The sequence below is a fragment of the Solanum stenotomum genome, chromosome 10, assembly GCF_019186545.1.
Source record: "Solanum stenotomum isolate F172 chromosome 10, ASM1918654v1, whole genome shotgun sequence".
Lineage (NCBI taxonomy): Eukaryota > Viridiplantae > Streptophyta > Magnoliopsida > Solanales > Solanaceae > Solanum > Solanum stenotomum.
Genome location: NC_064291.1, coordinates 42,297,668 through 42,303,579, shown reverse-complemented (window position 1 = coordinate 42,303,579; position 5,912 = coordinate 42,297,668).

The following is a 5,912-nucleotide window of genomic DNA, read 5'->3' as shown; positions in this document are numbered from 1 at the left end:
AAAAAAAAAAATTCAATATAAATTACAAAAATTTTAAACAAATGTAAATCTAATTAAAAATTCAAAAAATAAAAAAATGCAAACTGAAATTCAAAATTTTACTTTCTAACTTCAAAATTAACTAGATAATTTTTTTTTATTGATATTGGATTTTGACGTATTATTCAAATATGCGAATGAGATGAGACTTCTTCTAAAATATCTATCTTCATGACTTGGTAAAATAAAAAAAATTCTATTTAGTGAAATATTTTTGTTCCCTAGCATATTTGTTACTTAACAAAATATTGATTTACCCAATTTTTTTTATATTAATTAGAGAATTGATTTTAAATATAAAATTCAAAATCAATTACAATTTTGTTAATTTATAGCAATCTTTTCTTTATTAAACTAACTATTTATCCATCACAATTTTTCAACTCATGGTAAAAATAATAATTAAAGAGTGTAACTTCATTTTGTATTAATACGTTGAATTTCTTTTTCTTCTTCTTTCTTAAACTGTATAATTGAAAAATAAAAATAAATTAGAAGTATGCCATACTTTATGTTATTTTTATTAATCGAATGTTTTTGTTATTAACTCTTTCAGTTAAATCTACACTATTTTATTATTTCAATTTATATGAAGGTGTTCGACTAAACACATAAATTTAGATTAAAAAAATGAAACTTTTTACCTAAAATCATCTTACAAATGACTATGTTAGTAAGATTTAAAAAAAAAAAAAATAACATAAGACATAAATTTAATTATGTTGCTACTAACTCCCACATCATACACATCCTCATGAGTTATTATTTAAAGGAATATTAACTTGAGTTGGTTTGATCATATTATTCTACTACTTCCTCCATCTTTTGTGTTGGTTTGATCATATTATTGAAATTATATTTAAATTTTTACAGGAATATGAACTTGAGTTAAAATAAGCATTTGTGACAAAAATTTAAATTATTTTAAAGAAGATAATAATTAAAAAATAAAAAGGCAATAATTCGTCAGAATTTTGTAGCATGAATTTATGAAGAAACCTACAAAGGAATTTTTACATGGATAAATATTTTCTTTTTAGTTAATAATTACTCATTTCATTTTAAAATTAAAATACAAGGTGTTTCATGTTATCAAGAAGACATTAATGACGTTCTTACAATTTTAACACCTATTTAATAAAGAGAGTTTTACCTAACGAAGAAACACAATAGAGAATTACATATTGAAGATTATCAAAACTATAGTTTCGAGCTCTCCATCACGGAATGGGATTATTTCAGCGGGAAGGACGAGTTTAGGTAAGCAATTTGTCATATTTCCTTGTTTTATGCATCTAGTGTTATTGTTATTACTATATTTCAGTCGGCTAGTGGCTGAGAGCCATTAACATATATCCTTGTGTAGTTTATATCTCTTTGATTTTATATGTATCTTCCCTAGTTAAAGCACTATTATTACTTTTGTGGCTTCGTTATATCCTCATATATATTTTTTTGGTCAAGGCAAACATAAGATTATTTGTTCAACTAATGACTCCATCTGCAAATTGTTTTGGTTTCCACAGGATTTAGAAAAGAGGTGGTTACTGGAAGCTGGGACCTCATGATTTATCTATTTTCAATTGATCTTTTTTAATTTTGGGTGTGTAGTGTGCACAAGTAGACACAAATTTGTATAAAAATTGAACAAATAGACAAATTCGTCCTACATGACATCCTACGTGGCAATTTTGTATCCTACGTGGCATCTTACATGTATTATGTCACATAGGACACGTGTGTCTATTTGTTCAATTTTATACAAGTTTGAAGGTTTACTTGTACACACTCAGAGTTAAAAGTCTTGATTGTCAGTTGAAGTCAAGTTAAGGGTTATGTTTATGTATTATATATGCCTTTACGAATTATAGACCTATTATATTACTTCAACTGGATCAGTGGAGTTTCTAGAGACAATCAAGTAATTATTATCCTTTGTAATCTTAATTTATTAGTGCTATCATGCATAAGAGCTAAATAAAGTGGCATACACAGGATTTTTCGTTAGCGGTGTCACCTTTTATATATATATATATATTTCTTCTTTAAGAAAATAAAAGAAAAATACTAAAATTTATTTTGATTGAGTTTTTTAAAAATGTATTCAAAATATAATAAGTAGTACTAAAGTGAGAAAGAAGGGAAAAAAACAAAAAAAAATGTATAAAAAAGAGGCTACGCAGGTTTGAGCCTGCAACCTCAACTTTAAAAATACAAACCCTTGCCAACTGAGATACGCACAACTTTTGGTTAAGTAGTGTCACCTTGTGGTATATATCTCTTTTATCTGTTTTTTCCCTTTAAATCGTATATACAATTTACTAAATTTTTTCGACGAAGCAGTGTCATGTGACACCCCATCACCCTTCTTAAATCCGCCTATGGAGTTAATAATTCTGTCAAAGTAATAGTACTCTTTGAAATTGTCACTCCCCGAGCCTACACCCGGACGTGGCTGGAACTCGAGAACCATTGATGACCCCAAGCGAACCCTTGGCCTGGCTTACTTACTCAACAGAAGATTATATGCATATTTATAATGATCAAAAGCACTATACTCACTTGAATAATATCATAACTTTAGAATGTTTAAAAGTCAACATTCAACTTGGCCAAAATAGCAACCTCAAGTCTCAAAAACATAAGTCAATAATAAAATGATGACGAATGAACTTAACTAACTGATTGTCTGTCTATGAAGCCTCTAAACAACTGAGATGGATGTCAGGACAGGTTCAGACATTCTAATGAACTAATAATAAAATTGAAATCAATAAAAAGAGTCCTCCGAAATGCAAGGAGGCTCACCAACAGACTCTGAACTGCTCACTGGATCAACGATGTGCTAGATGCCGATCCTAGTTACCTGTGTCTGCATCATAATAAGATGCAATCCAAATGACATGAGTACATTGAATGTACGAGTATGCGAGTTGGAATGCTAAACACAGCATAAGCTTAAAAGGAATCTAAAAAACTTACCTGGCTCAACTCAACTCAACATAATTGAACTCATTTCAATATAAGCAGTTCAAAACAAGTGCAATATAAAGAAAAATTGTTTAAAACATGAAGTCAACTCTGTGTGTATGCAAAGATACACTATAACTCTGAAAATGTATGTAAAAATACAATAAATTGTGTATATAAGGTTACAATTACTTCTGTGGGAGTTTCTCTAACTGACAACCATCACGTAAGAGCTATTGTGATGATACAATATTTTGTCTCACGTTGCCAAGGCCGTCATATACCTTGCCGAGGGTATAGAACTTGAACTACTAAGTGGATCCACTAGTCTATGCTAAAAAGTACTAAAGAAATCATCTAAAAAGTATGACCCTTTTCTACCCATAATGGCTACATGGTTTATGGGGGAGGTTTATGGGGGTTGTGAGTTGTCTGAACTCTCCCCCATATCGGTGCTCAATACTCCCAAAAATAATATAATATTAGCTCTTATGTTTAAAAACATACTTCTTTCTGTGATTTGAGATTAGTGCTCAAAAACTTAGCTCAAATGCTATCTTGGAAATCAAAGTTCCCTCTCTTGCTTTATTTAGAAAGCGATTACTCTTTTTTTGAAAATTAGCCCGAATGCTCTTTGGAAATCGAGGTTTCCTTTCTTGTTTAAATGTGAAAACATTTTAAACTCTTTGGGAATACATAGTCCCTATATACTTTTGAAGAAATGAACTTCAAGCTTTAATATTTACTCAACTTGAACTTTAAGTCTTAAAACAAAGTTAAAACATTTGGAAAAGACTTTTGGAAGACTCTAAGAACTTCTCTTGACTTGACTCTTAACTTTCCTTGAATTGAATTATGGATTCAAGGATTGTGATTTGTGATTGGAAAGGTCTCATGATGTTTAGGAATGATTTTAGATAGCTAAACATGAGAAGATGATCAAGAATCGATTCTGGGGAATTGCTCCGCGACGCGGAGGTGATTTAAAATCTAGTTTCAAAAATGACTTTTGAGGCAGAACACTCTGTGATGTCTTCGCGACGCGAAACAAAATTTCCCAGATCTGGGGAATGGCTCGCGACGTGCCACCACTGCGAAATTTCGTCCGACGAAATTTCTTCTTCATTTTTCAGCTCTAAACCCTCTAAACTCCATGTATTCTTTCCCCAAACATTTAAAATCGATTATATGATCAAAGTACATCAGATTCTACTAAAAAACACAACTAACAACGTGAATCAATCTCAAGAAACTCCAATCAACACAACCCACAAAAATTCAAATGAAATTTATCAAGAACTCAGGGAATTTACTTTCAAATCAAACATATTTTGCTGAATTGAATCATGATTGACGCGTGGGTGAACTAACCCAACGCTATGTGATCTCACATACCTTGTAGGGATCACCCCCGACGAAATCCACAAGCTAAACTCGACGAACTTGACGATTTCTTTGCTTCTCCTTCTCTTTTCTCCTCTTCTCTAAAACCTTAACTCTTTCCCAAAAGCGTAAAACTGACCAAGTTCAGTTTAGACCCTTAATTAATTCACTAAAACAAACTTAATTAATTGGATAAGGAAAAGACTAAAATACCCTTCAAAAATTTGGATTGGACATTTCCTTATTTGAACAGCCCTACTTCCAAAGGGCATAACTCACTCATACGAACTCGAAATCGCGCAAACTCAACGACGTTGGAAAAATCTTTCCTACCATAGCTGGAAGTATCTCTAACTCATCCTGAGCTAGAAGTTATGGACATTTGAAGTTGGCAAAACTCAACTTTTCCTAACTTAAACAAATTTCCAGATTTTCAGTATTTCCAAAAATGCCTATTTCCAGTTCTTAGCTTCTTCCTAGCTATTTCAAATTGCGAGATGTTACAATATCTCCCCCTTGGGAACATTCGTCCTCAAATAAGATTACTCTTACTAGGCTAAGGGTGGTAACATCAGGTTCAAGCACCCAACAAACAAATGCAACAAATAACATGCTCACTTATAATTTAAAGAGTACTCAGAAAAGAATTAGTACCTTGGTCTGCATTTTCTCCGGACTCAAAGAGATGTGGATATCTCTTCTTCATGTCCTCTTCAGCTTCCCAAGTAGCTTCCTCAACGAATTGATTCCTTCAAAGGACTTTGACTGATGCTACCTCTTTTGTTCTTAATTTGCGAACTTGGCGATCTAGAATCTGAACAAAAATCTCCTCATAAGATAAGCTATCCTTGATCTCAATATTTTTTGTTGGTATGATCAATGAAGCATCGCACATGCACTTCTTCAACATNCCTCTTTTGTTCTTAATTTGCGAACTTGGCGATCTAGAATTTGAACAAGAATCTCCTCATAAGATAAGCTATCCTTGATCCCAATATTTTTTGTTGGTATGATCAATGAAGTATCGCACATGCACTTCTTCAACATGGAGATGTAAAACACTAGATGAATCGCGGCTAACTCTTGTGGTAGCTTAAACTCATAAGCTACATTGCCAATCCTCTTGGATATTCGATAAGGTCCAATATACTAGGGACTAAGTTTCCCCTTCTTACCAAACCTCATAACACCCTTCATGGGTGAAACTTTTAGATATACCCAATCATCTACTTCGAATTCTAACGCCCTTCTCCTAATATCAGTGTAGGATTTCTGACGACTCTGCGCCATTTTTAACCTCTCTTGAATCACTTTCACCTTCTCCATAGCTTGATGAACTAGATCTGGTCCTATCAACCCTGCTTCACTAACTTCAAACCATCCAATAGGAGATCTGCATCTTCTCCCATAAAGAGCTTCATAAGGAGCCATTTGGATGCTCGAGTGGTAACTATTGTTGTAAGCAAACTCGATGAGAGGTAGGTGATCATCCCAATTACCTTTGAAATCGATCACGCACG